The sequence below is a fragment of the Pristis pectinata genome, chromosome 18 (assembly GCF_009764475.1).
Source record: "Pristis pectinata isolate sPriPec2 chromosome 18, sPriPec2.1.pri, whole genome shotgun sequence".
Lineage (NCBI taxonomy): Eukaryota > Metazoa > Chordata > Chondrichthyes > Rhinopristiformes > Pristidae > Pristis > Pristis pectinata.
The window spans coordinates 7,128,426-7,143,204 of NC_067422.1; the positions used below are offsets into that span (position 1 = coordinate 7,128,426).

The following is a 14,779-nucleotide window of genomic DNA, read 5'->3' on the forward strand; positions in this document are numbered from 1 at the left end:
GGTGGGCATACAAGATCCCACAGTAACTTATGACAGTGGGGGGAGGAAATTCATTCCAGTCTCCTGGCTAACACTCGTCCCTCAATCAACATCTCTATGCAAGATTACCTGGTCGTTCTGGGATTGTGGTATACAAATTACTGGCTGTGTACTCTGAAAGGTTACTGGCAGTGAGTAGTTGATTTTACAGTCAGATCAACCATGACTCTATTGATTGGAGGAGCAGGATTGAGGACCCAAGTGACTCACTGCTGCTCCTAATTTATCCACTCATATGTGGAGAAAGCACTTCGAATGTACTCCATTGCCCATGAAGCCCTTTGGGGGCACTGAGGGTGTGAAAGGCACTACTAAATGCAACTGAACTCTTTCCTCCTAACACCACCTTCACCACACAGAGTACAAGAATTCGGGGAGGATATCTATCACCTCTCCCTGGGCAAGCAATGAGGAGCTAATTCATCTATGCTCACATTCTGAGATGGCTATTTAAAAAGGTGTTCAAAAGAAAAATGGCAGATGAAGATGGAGCTGCTTCCGACAGCATGAAAGCAGAAACAGACTATTAGTTCAGATAACGTCTTTCAGTACAATGATTCGGAAATTGAAAGTTCATTCCTGAAGAAAAATGAAAAACTCAAATGACATCATTAAAGATCAAATCGATCCCAATCGTGGATCAAACTATTAATGCCGTACGTTCCCAGTCACTGGAGAATTTCCCTGGACTCTGCTTCATTGCGTCAATAAATGCAACATTAAGGTGTACGGCAAACCAACAAAGTGATGGTTGTGTTTTAACATTTAATGCTGAATTAATCTCAACTGAGAGCATGACCATTTTTTTTTAGGATCGATGAATAGATTGAGTTTGTTGTTCTAAACAGTATGTTGCTTTATTCACTCAAGAATAAATTTATTATGAAATACTGGAATACCTTCCACTTTTATTGTCTGAATTGAACCACTCTACCAACACACTCTGGCTTTCTGGACTCGAGGGCCATCTTTGTCCAGGGACGGTTGTCACCTCTCTCAAGCTGTAGCTTCACCAAGACCTGCGTCTGCAACTGTTTGAAGAGGAGGAGAGACTACATGACAAGTGGGTGGGGATGGCAGAGAGATTTCAGTAAAGGCCAGTGGATAACAAAAGGAGCATCCAGGGAAGGTGTGGATAAGGGAAGGCAAACAATGAAAAATGAAGAGAAAACAAATGATCTCACATTTCCAGCATATGCCAGGCTGGAATGGTAATTATTTGAGATTGCTGAATTCAGTGTTGAGACCGGAGGTCTGAAACATGCACCCAGTCAGAAGACCAGGTGCTGCTCGCATTGAGCTTCTTTGGAGGCCAAAGACAAAGCAGCCAGTGGATAAAACAGATTACCTGGTGATTATCCCTCTACAGTTTGCAGGATCTTGCAGTGTGTAAATTGCCTACATTGTAGCAGTGATCACAATTCAATAATGCCTTTCTAAATGCTGCAAATAGCTTTGGGATGTAATGAAAGGAAATGAGAAAGGTGCTTATATAAACAAGTCTTCCTTGGGATGTGAGGAGAAAGCAGGAACATGGTTCTGAGGTGGGTGATCAGCACGACCATCGTGAACGATGAAGCAGGCTCGAAGGGCCGAATGGCCTACTCCTGCTCCTGTTTTCTATATGGCAGCGATACAAGAAGTTGTACCTAGTAATCTCCAAATGGTTACTGCCTAGTAACTGCCTTTATTGTTTTATGAATTGTTATAGTTGAAAAGCTGTCCTGATATATTTTTGGCCCAAGGCCTTCATTATCCTTAATAAAATAAAATACAAGTTAATACAAAGCCCACTTAAAGTGATCACCCAGAGCTTTTACATTAGAAGGGATTTAATGATACTTTACAACTCTCATCAGTGATAAAGGAATAGCAAGCTTTTCTCTTCATGATTCAGGCAATTTTCATTTCAAGAAAAAACTAGATGAGTTCCTCTTTTGACAGGTCACCATTTCACACAAAAACCACTAGAAAACCACTATCAATTTCTCTAGACTCAGTAACAATTTATCCATTTGAGATGTAATTGCCTTAACCTCATGTGTTCTTTTTCATTTCCATCTCAAGGTACTAATTAATCCTTTTCACTTTCAGACAACACAAAATTCTTCCAGGCTTGTTTACATGAGAGTTTTGCAACTTTTCAGATATCAAGTTATTTGCCCCAATATAAACTCCATTGAAATTCAACACTAAAATATCACAGAAGAATGTGAAGTGTTACATTTCACGAGCAAGAATTTGAAATGTTACGAACTAGAGGGTCCATTCTGAAAGGGTGCAAGGACAGAGAGATCTTGGGGTAAAAGTGCAGAAAACAATCTGCCGGAGGAACTCAGTGGGTTGAGCAGCATCTGGGCACGGTTTAGCCATAGAGGTACGCTGCACAGAAGCAGGCCCTTCGGCCCAACTTGTCCGTACCAACCAAGCTGCCTAACTGAGCTAGTCCCATCTGCCTGCATTTTGCCCATATCCTTCTAAATCTATTCATCTAACTGTCCAAATGCCTTTTAAGTGCTGTAATCGTGCCTGCCTCTACCAGCTCATTCCAAATACTCACAACCCTCTCAGGCCCCTTTTCAATCTTTCCCCTCTCACAGTAAACCTATGCTTTGGACTCTGCTACTCTGGGGAAAAGACCGACTATTCACCTTACCTGTGCCCCTCATGATTTTATAAACCTCTATAAGGTCACCCCTCAGCCTCCTACGCTCCAGGGAAATAAAAACACGGCCTATCCAGCCTCTTGTTTGTTGAAAGTGGCAGAACAGGTTGATACTGTGGTTGATGTGGGCTTGATAAGTGGTGGCATGCTAACAAAAGAAAGGAAATCAAAAAAAACTATAGATGCTGGAAATCTGAAATAAAGACAGAAAATGCTAGGAAACATTCAGCAGGTCAGGCAGTGTCTGTGGAAGGAGAAAGAGAGTTACTGTTTCAAGAAAAAGATACTTCATCAATAATGATGAACTTTTATAAAACAGTAACTTGGCTGTGGTTGGATTAGATTGTTCAGTTGTGGGCATCACATTTCAGGAAAGATGTGGAAATGGTGCAGAAGAGATTAACAAATGTCCCTCATCCCTGGAATCAGTCATATGGATAGACTAGAAATGCTGGGGTTGTTCTCCTTGGAATGGAGTAGAAAGGAGATGGATGTATATATTAAAGATCTAGACAGGGTAGTTAGACAAGAACTGTTCCTATTGGCCTGAGGGGCCAAGAACCAGGGGACAGAGAATGAAGGTGACTGGTAAATGACTCAAAAGGTGGCAGAGTGTGGTTAGAATCTGGAGTGCAGTGTTGGAGCTGGATGCAGGAGGGTAGGGGAAAGAGTGGAGGTGGATGCAATTGTAGAATTCAAAATGGAGTTGGGCAAGTGTCTCAAATGAAAGAATTTTCAGGGCGAATTTTCAGAATTTTGTTCTAGTTCGATTGCCCTCACATAGACCAGCATGTGTTCCATGTCCTCGTTATTGCTACAAGGTTACAGAGGGACACAGATAGGATGCAACGTTGGGCTAAGTGGCAGATGCAGTTCAAGCCAGATAAGTGTGAAGTGGTTCATTTTGGTAGGTCAAATATGATGGCAGAGTACAGTATTAATGGTAGGACTCTTGGCAGTGTGGAGGATCAGAGGGATCTTGGGGTCCGAGTCCATAGGACGCTCAAAGCCGCTGCGCTGGTTGACTCTGTGATTAAGGCGGCATATGGTGTATTGTCCTTCATCAATCAGGGAATTGAATTTAGGAGCTGAGAGGTATTGTTGCAGCTATGTAGGTCCCTGGTCAGACCCCACTTGGAGTACTGAGCTCAGTTCTGGTCGCCTCATTACAGAAAGATTGTGGAAGCCATAGAAAGGGTGCAGAGGAGATTTACAAGGATGCTGCCTGGAATGCGGAGCATGCCTTATGAAAGCAGGTTGAGGGAACTCTGCCTTTTCTCCTTGGAGAGACAGAGGATGAGGGGGGACCTGATAGAGGTTTATAAGATGATGAGAGGTATTGATTGGATAGATAGTCAGAGGCTTTTCCCCAGGGCTGAAATGGTGGCCACAAGAGGACACAGGTTTAAGGTGCTGGGGAGTAGGTATAGGGGAGATGTCAGGGGTAAGTTTTTTTTTACTCAGAGAGTGGTGAGTGTGTGGAATGGGCTGCCGGCAACAGTGGAGGAGGCGGATACGATAGGGTCTTTAAGAGACTGTTGGATAGGTACATGGAGCTGAGAAAAATAGAGGGCTATGGGTAAGCCTGGTAATTTCTAGGGAAGGGACATGTTCAGCACAGCTTTGCGGGCTGAAGGGCCTGAATTGTGCTGTAGTTTTTCTACCTACGTTTCCTAAGCTCTCTCTGACTCTGAACTGGCCATCAGCGAGACTTTTCCTTGCCCATTTACACTTCATCGTCCTGGAAGTCCTCTGCGGAAAGAGGAATTGACTTAGCATTTCAGATCCGTCAGGTTTCCCGATGAGCCCACCTGATTTTATTTCCTCCCACAGATGCTGCCTGACCTGCTCAGTATCCTCAGTGCTCTGGGAGTGAGGAAGACAAATGACATGATCCAGCACATCTCACTACTGGGTGAACAGAGAAAACAACAGGGAGCTTATTAACCCATCAGACCCGAGGACTGAAGTCAACACTGCAAGAATTGAGCAAGGGAATAAGATTGAATTCAATGTCAAATCACAGAGAAAGCAAGAAAGATTAAACTGAGCATGAGTGCCCAGGAGCGGGCCACAGACAGAGCAGAAAATATTCTTGATATATTATCTTGACAATTAAAAGCTGATCCTAACATCACATTATTAAGAGCACCCAAGATTTGAAATGACAACAATTCTTTGTGGCAAGTTTCTCCCCCTCTGTATTCCTTGAAGTTGAGACAAGTAAGGGATGATTTTATTGAAGCAAGCAAGATCTGTAAGAGGCACGACAGGGTAGAAGTTGATATGTTTTCACTAGTGGGAGAGTGTCAAACAAGGGACATAATTACAGGATAAAGGAGCGATAATTAAAAATTTCGCTTTGTCCAGGGTGATGAATGCCTGGAATTCTGTCCCTCAGTCTGTTATGGAGGCTGGGTCACCAGGGGTATTTAAAAGAGGAAGCAGAAAAATTTCTGAAAGATGAGGGAATTCAGGGCTATGGGGAACCGGCACAGATCAGCCATGATCATATTGAACAGCAGGGCAGGTTTGAGGGGCCAAGTGGCCTACCCCAGCTCTCATTCCCTTGTGTTCAATGTTTCAGCAGCAGCCACAGGAGCACCAGGTGTTTATTGTGACTGGAAACTCACAAATCCTGCCTCCGATTTAAAGAACATTTCTCATTGAAGGCTTTGCCAGCGGCTGGAGGCTGATGGTGTGTCTAAATGATAAGCAACTAAAGAGCTTAGCATTCAAATGAAAAAGAGAACGAGAAACTGCCAATCTATCAGAGACGTGAATGAAATCACAGCTGGCAATATTGCTTCCTGAAGACAGTTAATAAACAGCCTAGCTAATAATTCTTATCTGACAAGCTCCAAAGAACGAACTACCCTGCTGATGCAGGTAAGTATTCAAGACCACTGCTTGCCTCTGCTCCACAGAATGTCAATCTGCTGCTGGCTGCTTTATTTTCCAATGTATAAAATGAAAGCAAAATTAGTTCGATGCTGGAAACCCTAAGTAAAAGTAGGAAAGGCTGATCTCCAGGGCCAACAAAGGCACACTAGTTCTTCTACCTCCTCAGGAGGCTCAAGAAATTTGGCACGTCCCCTTTTAACCCTCACCAATTTTTAATGGATGCACCACAGAAAGCATCCTATCCGGATGCATCACAGCTTGGTATGGCAACTGCTCTGCCCGTGACCACAAGAAACTGCAGAGGCACAGCTCAGCACATCATGGAAACTAGCCTCTCCTCCATGGACTCTGTCTACACTTCTCGCTGCCTCAGTAAAACAGTCAACATAATCAAAGACCCCACCCACCCTGGAACATTCTCTCTTCTCCCCTCTCCCATCAGGGAGGAGATACAAAAGCCTGAAAGCACATCACCAGGTTCAATGATGGCTTCTATCCCGCTATTATAAGACTCTTGAATGGTTCCCTAGTACGATAAGATGGACTCTTGACCTCACAATCTACCTCGTTATGACCTTGCACCTTACTGTCTGCCTGCACTGCACTTTCTCTGTAACTGTAACACTTTATTCTGCATTCTGTTATTTTTTTCCCTTGTACTACCTCAATGCACTGATGTGATGAAATGATCTGTATGGATGGCATGCAAAACAAGTTTTTCACTGTACCTCGGTACATATGACAATAATAAACCAATTTACCAGAAGAATAGAGACGAAGTTCCAAACAGGACAGCTCTCATCAGAAATGAATAGCTGTCACCCTGCTGCTCCCTCCACAGGTACTGCCCGACGTGTCCAGCCCTTCCTGCAGCTTCTGTTTTCACTTCAGAAGTTTCATTTTGCCAAAGCCAGTCTCACTGTTTATGCACTCAAGTTAAACAGATGGATTAATCATGTATCATTTAAGGTCCAACACGGACAGAGCACAGAGGCCTTTGGACAAAGTCAGGAGTGAAAACCAAAACTGCTAGTCTTGGATCTAAGACGCTAACCTTGTTTCTCTTTCCATAGATCCTGCCTGACCTGCTGAGTGTTTCCAGCATTCTCAGTTTTCGTTTCAGATTTATCATCTGCGAGATTTTGATTTCAATGCTTATCCTGGTCATAGTTGTAGAAGTGACAACAGCGATTTCCACCTCTGGGGTCCTAAACACAGGAAAAGGTTTAAGGGTGCTTCACAGGACTCCTTGGCAGAGGGGGGTGGCCAAACATTCAGTGAAACAGGTAGGTTTTAAACAGCATCTTAAAAGGAAGAGAGGGAGGGGTTTCCAGAGGACACCCTGGAGCTTGAAGCCTCTGGAGATGAAGACATTGCTGCAGAGTTAAATTTAGTGATGATCTCAAGGTAGTTTGAGGGCAAGAGAATTATAGAGACAGGGAAGGGGGAGTCTAAGGGATGGTTTGAAGATGAGAGTTATTTAATGAAGGCATTGTGTGACAGGGCAGGGCACAGGTCAGTGAGCACAGGGGGCGAAAGGGGAATGGGACAAAGCCAGAGTTTTGGATGACCTCACATCTACAGAGAGTGGAAGCCGGCTGGGACAGAGCTGATAAAGGAAACTCGAGGTCACAAAAGCACGGGTGAGGTTTGCCACAGGCACATGAGTTGAGGCAGAAGCTGGGCTTAAGTGGTGTGATGTCACCTCAGGGCTAAGTGGGATACCACTCTTGCGAAGAGTGGTGACTCGGCCTCAGAGAGTTGTGGGGGGAAGAGGTATGGAATCAGGGGGTGGGCAACACTGTGTGTGATGGGGACCACCAATAACAGCTTTGGTCTTCTGCTGGAGATGGAGCAAGGAACCTGACAACTTGGAGGAGCAAATCCTTCAGTCAGGTGGGACGCTGGGACGCTGAGAGGAGATGGTTTCAATAGAACATTGATCGAGTCGGTCAAAGGGATTCCCCCCATCATAAGGAGACTTCACTTTTTCACTGTGGTTGCTTCAAGCTTTTTGCTTTACTTGCACCAGACCAGTTCCTGGATGGTGATATACTGTACTGCAGATCAAGCCAAGAAGGATTTGCATTCACTGGAGCTTAGAAAAATGGGGGGGAAAGGGGGGATTCTTGCAACACTCTGTTAGGGCTCAACAGACTGGATATAAGGAGGGGAGGTTCCTTTAATGGAACATCTAAAACATGAGGTCATAGAGCCATAGAGCATAGAAACAGGCCCTTTGGCCCAACTGGTCCATGCCCACCAAGATTTCCATGTAAGCTCATCCCATTTGCCCCATATCCCTCTAAACCTTTCCTATCCGTGTACCTGTCCAAGTACCTTTTAAATGTTAATGTACCTGCCTCAACCACTTCCTCTGGCAGATCATTCCATATACTGACCACTCTCTGGGTAAAACAGTTGCCCCTCAGGTCCCTATTAAATCTCTCCCATCTCACCTTAAACCCATGCCCTCTAATTCTCGATTCCCCAGCCCTGGGAAAAAGACCCCATCTCTGCCCCTCGTAATTTTATACACCTCTAAAGGATCACCCCTCAGTCTCCCTGAACTCCAATGAAAAAAGTCTCAACCTGCTCAACCTCTCTCCATAACTCAGTCCCTCGAGTCCCAGCAACATCTTCGTAAATCTCCTCTGCACTCTGCAAGAGTTTTAGTTCTGAGATGAGGGGGCATGAATCTGTAATTCGCTATTGTAAAGACCAAAGTGCTGAATATACTCAAGGAGATAGATGTATTTCTGGACACTTCAAGGTGTAAGGTGAGATGGTGGGAATGTGGTATTGAGGCAGATAATCAGCTATTACTGTATTGAATGGCAGAGCAGGTCAAAGAGCTGACTAGTCCTCTCCTGCTCTTATTTACTGTTATAGAAGGTGCAGTTCCCCTTGTGATGAACCTTGGAGCCTTGCAGTAGAGAAGATCACCTCCATTCAGCCCATCAGTCCCCTGCTAGCTCTGGGACTCAGTCAGTTCGGCCCATTCCCCTGCCCTTTCTCTATGATCTACTTTGTTGTGACCTTGCACCTTATTGCACTGCACTTTCTCTGTAACTGTGACACTTTACTCTGTACTGTTTTTATCCGTACTACACCAAAGCACTTTGTACTAACTCAATGTAACTGCACTGTCTAATGAATTGACCTGTATGATCAGATTGTAAGACAAGCTTTTCACTGTACCTCGGTACAAGTGACAATAATAAACCAATACCAATACCTTGGCAAGTACATGCCAATCCCTATTTACGCCATGCCAGCTTTTGCAGAATGCCATGCAACACAAGGCAAAAGATTATTCTAATCAGAGAATGGAATAATGATAATAAAAAAATAATCACACAGCCAGTGGCTTGGGAACAGAAACTCACGGTTGAACCAGAATCCATAAATTGTTGAGAGGGAGAATTAGAAGACTGCTTGAACAAAGGACAATTCAAAAGGTGTGTGGTTAGACTGACTGGGTCACGACAGCAGGAATGAAAAGGGACAAATGGCCTGCTCTATTGTAACACTGCAGCTAGACCGTAATCAAGGTTTACACTGGTCAGAGAACCACAGCCTTCATCTATCACAGTAATTACCAGTATTCGAAAGACAACTGCTTGTTATCATTAACTATTGTAAAAGGCATAGGAGTACACTAGGGCGAAGATCACTGACCTTCATCAAACTCAATCATCGCTGCCCTTTTCTCAGATACATTTTACAATGGGAACTAATTTAGATGAAAATAAACGTTCCATCTAAGTGGGCTTCATCAATCACAGGTAATTACGCTCTATTAATGACTGGCTCTGTGACAGGGCAGACTGACGTCCTTGGCTAGCTGACGAATACAATACACCACAAGGCACTCAGCAGAAGACAGCTACCCAGCTGTAGCCCCCTGTCCCGGCTCACTGAGATTACGCTGAATGTCACACATTATGCATCAACACGTGAACTTGGTGACTTGGTCTGTCTTGGCCAAGGGATTCATTTTCACAGAGAATCAAACTTATAAATGCAACATCTGATATTACACTATGTCAAACCAGAGAGAATATATGTACTGTGACAACAGGGGCAACTTTCCACACTGTCCAGAAGCCATCACGGCAAGTTAACAAAAAAAAATTCAATATTTCTTTTATAATGTCACTTCCCCCAAAACATTAAATTGGCTGTTAAAACTATGCAAGGAGGGTCTTGATCATTAAACACGAGTTGATCTCCCTTCTACAAGATTATTCTAGCCAATTTATTTGTACAATCTCTATATGAACGAGGACATGACCAGATACAGAGATCGATAGCTTTAATACAGCATCAATGCCAGCAGAGATCAGACAATAATCCTGCACTACAGAGTTCAGGTATGGCTGTGCTATTTTATTGCATCTGCATGTTCAATCAGCACTCTCGATCGCACTGGTGATTTTTCTATTAAGGAAAGACGTTAATTCAATTGTTTTACTGCAGTTTTAAGTGTATGCTTCACCACAATATATTCAGGGATGTTATAAAAGTATCCCTGTTTCTCACTTCTCTCCCCTCACCCAACCAAGGTCGTTCACTTGCCTAACAGCCCAACTCATCCTGTGCATTCTACATACACAGTTCCAGCACAGCGTCAGCTATTCAAAGACATGGGGCATTGCGGCAGAGTCAGTCGCTGGCTGGAGGTCACCTGCCTCATCACTGGTGCTGCAGACCCCCAGATCTGAGTTTTATTTGTAATTAACTCAACCAAGCAATGCACCATTACAACTGCAGGAGAAACTGAGATTTTATTGATGATAGTTTCAACCAATTAAACTCCTGGTGAGATTTCATTATTACAGCTGCTCTTGGGACTAATGTCTGATCTTTTGCATCAAGGAATCTATTTAAATCAACAGCTATCACCCTCTGTGCAGTTCACCTCTACTATATCTCCTACTGCCCTTATCAGCCGACTAATGACAGGACATTCAGTTTATGAACAGGTGGTGGTCATCTCTCCCCTCAAACCTCTTCTAATCAGCTAAATCACCTGCCCCCATTAGATGAGGGAAATATCCAAATGATATTTGGATATGTCCTGTCAAGGCAAAGACAAAGTGGTGCAGCAGGTAGTCCTGCTGCCTCACAGCTCCACCGACGCGAGTTCTATTCTGACCTCGGGTGTGATCCGTGTGGAACTTGCTACATTCTCCCTGTGACCATACGGGTTTTCCCCGAGGGCGCCCTAATCTCCTCTCGCGTCTGGTAGCTCAGGCTTCTGCAACTTGCCCCTAGTGTAGGGAAATCAGGGGGGAGTTGACAGACGCAGTAGTGCAGCGGTTAGCATGACGCTATCACAGCGCCAGCGACCCGGGTTCGATTCCTGCCGCTGTCTGTAAGGAGTTTGTATGTTCGCCTCGGGTCTGCGTGGGTTCCCTCCGGGTGCTCCGGTTTCCTCCCACCTTCCAAAGACGTACGGGTTAGGAAGTTGTGGGCGTGCTATGTTGGCGCCGGAAGCGTGGCGACACTTGCGGGCTGCCCCCAGAAAGCTCTACGCAAAAGATGCATTTCACTGTGTGCTTCGATGTACATGTGACTAATAAAGATACCTTATCTTATAACAGTCAACAGGGAAAAGATGTGGGGGGAGTGAAACTGATGGGATTGCACTGAAAGCTGGCAGAGGCTCAGATGGGCTGAATGGCCTCTTTCTATGTCATGAGGAAATACAAACAGTCCATTTCCCTGGCTATCCTTCGCACTCTCCGTCACCCACAGCCAAGTGGGAGGAGAGACTTCCAGGAATTCCACCTCCCCCTCTGTGGAAAACCTGCGTGTTGGTTTCACCCAAGAGACTGGTTCACAGCGGGAGCCCCCCCCCCCCCCCCACCCCCCACCATCAGAAACAGAAGGCCGAATGGCCTCTCACACCTGTTCCACCTTTTAACACCCTACCTGATCCAGTCGTGGCCTCAACACCACTTTCCCCTCATCTCCTTCGACTCTCTTGTAGTTTAAATGTTCGAGAAACCAAGGACTGCAGATGCTGGAGTCTAGGTGAAAAACACGATGATGCTGGAGGGACTCAGCAGGGCAGGCAGCATCCGTGGAGAAAAGCAGGGGGTCAACGTTTCGGGTCAGGACCCAATCTTTGTCAGTGAGAGGCACAGATAGGGTAGACGGTCAAAGTCTTTTCCCCCCCAGGGTGGAAAGGTCCAATATTAGAGCACAGAGGTTTAAGGTGTGAGGGGAAAACTTAAAAGATGTGTGAGGCAAGTTTTCTTTTTATATACACATAGAGATTGGTAGATGCCTGGAACGTGTTGCTGGGGGAAGTAGTGGAAGCAGATATGATAGTGGTGTTTAAGAGACATTTAGACAGGCCTGTGAACGGCCAGCAAATAGACTAACTGCAGGGAGATGGGGTCAGTTTAGGTCAGCACAGACACGATGACCCATTGGGCCTGTTCCTGTGCTGTACTGTGCTCCATTCAATGACTCCTTCTTGAGTATATTCAGTGCTCCATCTGCACAGCTCTCTGGGGTAGAGAATTGCCAAACTTCACGATATTTAGAGATGAAATTTATTCTCAGCTCGTTCTTAAATGAGGCAACTGTGCCCCCTAATTCCAGGTACTCCCACCAGGGAGTGGATTCTCTCTGCATCCGTGGCCAATCTTAAGATACCTTTATTAGTCACTCATAGATCGAGACACAGTGAAACGCATCCTTTTGCATAGTGTTCTGGGGGCAGCCCGCAAGTGTTGCCACGCTTCCGGCGCCAACATAACATGCCCACAACTTCCTAACCTGTACGTCTTTGGAAGGTGGGAGGAAACCGGAGTACCCGGAGGAAACCCACGCAGACACAGGGAGAACGTACAAACTCCTTACAGGCAGCGGCTGGAATTGAACCCAGGTTGCTGGCGCTGTAATAGCATTACACTAACCGCTACACTACCATGCCTGCCCTCTTGACTTCCTCAATGTGACACATTTCAAGAATGGCACCGCTCATTCCCCTGAACTCCAGTGAATATCAGTTCCACTGCTCAGACCCTATATCCCACAAATCAACTGGGTGAACCTTCTCTTCATGGCTTTCAGTGCAGGTACATCCTTAAACACAGAGAGCATGCCTGTATTCTCACCAGCACCCTACATCACTGCCCCAAAATATTCCTACTTTGATGCACTGTTTTAGGCCAAGTGAATCATCTAAATATTTTAATTTGATCACAGAGTCTTCTAAACTCAAAGGACTCTGAGGCAAGTTTACCCAGGGCTACAGAGAGGGTAGATGAGGATAAGTAGAAGTAGGGAATGATTTTGAACAGGCCAAGTGGATGGAGGGCCAACTGCACTGACAGTCAGTAGTCAGACAATGCACTCTCGGGATTCACATGGGCTAACCTCCAACCATGGAGGCGGCACGGTAGCGTAGCGGTTAGCTCGACGCTATTACAGCACTAGCGATCGGGGTTCGATTCCCGTCGCTGTCTGTAAGGAGTTTGTACGTTCTCCCATGTCTGTGTGCGTTTCCTCCGGGTGCTCCGGTTTCCTCCCACATCGCAAAGACGTACGGGTAGGTTAATTGGGTTTAAAACGGGCGGCGCGGACTCGTTGGGCCGGAAGGGCCTGTTACCACGTTGTAAATAAAATTTAAAATTTAATTTAAAAAAAATTAAAAAATAACTTACAAAGCACTGGTTACGTGGCAACCTTACTGGTTAGGCCACACTTGGAATATTGTGTGGAGTTCAGGGCACCACGCTATAGGAAGGATATGGTTGCAATGGAGAGAATGCAGAAGAGACTCAATAGGATTCTGTCTGGATTAGAGCACTTTAATTATGAGGAGAGATTGGGTAGGCTGGGCTTGATTTCCCTGGAGCAAAGGAGGCTGAGGGGTGACCGGACAGAAGTACGAGAGGTACAGATAGGGTAGATGGTCAAAATCCTTTTTCCCATGGCAGGGGTATCAAAAACTAGACAGCATAGGTTTATGAGGTGAGAGAAAGTAGTTTTAAAGGAGATCTGAGGGGAAAGTTATTTTGTTTTTACACAGAGAATGGTTGATATCTGGAACGTGCTGCCAGAGGTGGTGGCGCAATCAGATTGTACGAATCACTGATCAGAGTCATTACAATTAGGAGGTGTGTAGTTAGATATTAAATAGGCAAGGCATAGTAGGAAACAGTCCTAATGCAAGCAAATTAGTGCAGATGGGCAAAAAGATCAGCATAGATGTGATGGACCGAAGGGCCTGTTTCTGTGCTGTCCAACTCTACAAGCACAGATGCAGAAGCCTCGGCACACAGCAAGATCCCAACACGAGCGGTCAGGCACATCTCAGTGGATAACACTCCCTCAGAGAGGCAAGGTGTGGGTTCGAATGCTGTGACAGAGATTTGGGTGGCCCCAGTGCAATAAACAGAATGCCACATCTTTCAGATGGAACATTAACGGGAGGCGTGGTGAAATAATTACATTTATCATCAGAATTCTGGGATATTCTTAGAAATAATGATGTTCGAAATGTGCAAATGAAGATAATTCAAGAACTACAAAGCAGGATTCACGTTCAAAAGGATCCACACGTCACTCAGCGACAGAGAGAGAAAGTAAATTGAGCCACACTTCAAACACATCAAGCTGAACGCTGGTGGCTATAAATTCATTAGGGACTGGTATTAGCAGAGGACTTCAATACTCAGTCACTAGGAGCCACAGATATCATTCATGCTGAGCACTGGGGAGTTTGCAAGTGTCACAAATGCCCACTAATAAATCTATTTCTAGTTTCACGAAGTCTGGGGAGAATCTTAGCTCAAGCTGAACAGGAGCGGCACAGACGAGGCATTTTGTTCACAGGTACTCAGTCCCACAGCCTGTCCTAACATAACCTGCATTTCTACAGGGCTTTTAGTGTCCTGATGGCACCTTACACAAGGCGGGCTGTCAAACACAGCATCGCAACGTGAGCTAGACAGCTAGAAGCAACGGCAGAAAGGAAGGTTGTGTGGGGGAGGAGAGGAGCGGGGGGTGTGGGGAAGGTGGGGTTTTGGGAGATGACTTCAGTCTTGTGTCTTCAAGCAGCTGAAGGTGAAGTAGCAACCACTAACTTCAGGGAAGCCCCCATGAGGTGATTGCCCTCCAACTCCCTTGCTCGTCTCTTGGTCTCCA

The 14,779-nt window shown here is 45.3% G+C and overlaps 1 protein-coding gene across 1 annotated transcript in view; it reads right to left on the minus strand.

The window, feature by feature from the left end:
- The window catches only part of gnav1 (guanine nucleotide binding protein (G protein) alpha v1), a 98,254-nt gene that overhangs the window by 21,548 nt on the left and 61,927 nt on the right, over positions 1-14,779 (minus strand). The gene's annotated exons all lie outside the window — the stretch shown is intronic.